The sequence below is a fragment of the Arachis stenosperma genome, chromosome 9, assembly GCF_014773155.1.
Source record: "Arachis stenosperma cultivar V10309 chromosome 9, arast.V10309.gnm1.PFL2, whole genome shotgun sequence".
In the NCBI taxonomy this organism is placed as follows: Eukaryota; Viridiplantae; Streptophyta; class Magnoliopsida; order Fabales; family Fabaceae; genus Arachis; species Arachis stenosperma.
Window position 1 is genome coordinate 73,370,769 of NC_080385.1, and position 998 is coordinate 73,371,766.

A 998-nucleotide genomic window follows, 5' to 3' on the forward strand; every position below is an offset into this window, starting at 1 on the left:
TTTCTCTAATGCAACAGAATTGCAAGTTCCATGGACTTCCAATGGAAGATCCTCATCAGTTCTTAGCTGAATTCTTGCAAATCTGTGACACAGTCAAGACTAATGGGGTAGACCCTGAGGTCTATAGACTGATGCTATTCCCTTTTGCTGTAAGAGACAGGGCTAGAATATGGTTGGACTCACAACCTAAAGAAAGCCTGGATTCTTGGGAAAAGCTAGTCAATGCCTTCTTGGCAAAGTTCTTTCCACCACAAAGATGGAGTAAGCTTAGAGTGGATATCCAAACCTTCAGACAGAAGGATGGTGAATCCCTCTATGAAGCTTGGGAAAGATACAAACAATTAATCAGAAGATGTCCCTCAAACATGCTTTCTGAATGGAGCATCATAGGTATTTTCTATGATGGTCTCTCTGAACTGTCCAAGATGTCTTTGGATAGCTCTGCTGGAGGATCTCTTCATCTAAAGAAGACGCCTACAGAAGCTCAAGAGCTAATTGAAATGGTTGCAAATAACCAATTCATGTACACTTCTGAAAGGAATCATGTGAACAATGGGACTAGTCAGAAGAAAGGAGTTCTTGAGATTGACACTCTGAACGCCATTTTGGCTCAGAACAAGATATTGACTCAACAAGTCAATTTGATTTCTCAAAGTCTGTCTGGAATGCAAAATGCACCAAGCAGTACTAAGGAGGCTTCATCTGAGGAAGAAGCTTATGATCCTGAGAACCCTTCAATGGAAGAGGTGAATTACCTAGGAGAACCCTATGGAAACACCTATAATTCTTCATGGAGAAATCACCCAAATTTCTCATGGAAGAATCAAGAGAGACCTCAACAAGGTTTCAAAAATAATGGTGGAAGAAACAGGTTTAGCAATAGCAAGCCTTTTTCATCATCTTCTCAGCAACAGACAGAGAATTCTAAGCAGAACCCCTCTGACTTAGCAACCATGGTCTCTGATCTAATTAAAACCACTCAAAGTTTCATGACTGAA

General features: G+C 40.6%; 1 non-coding gene across 1 annotated transcript; it reads right to left on the reverse strand.

Moving 5' to 3' along the window:
* Positions 1 to 263: 263 nt before the first annotated feature.
* On the reverse strand, positions 264 to 371 carry LOC130953588 (small nucleolar RNA R71). The gene has a single exon (XR_009075757.1). It is a non-coding gene; the product is annotated as a small nucleolar RNA R71 (small nucleolar RNA).
* Positions 372 to 998: the final 627 nt, after the last annotated feature.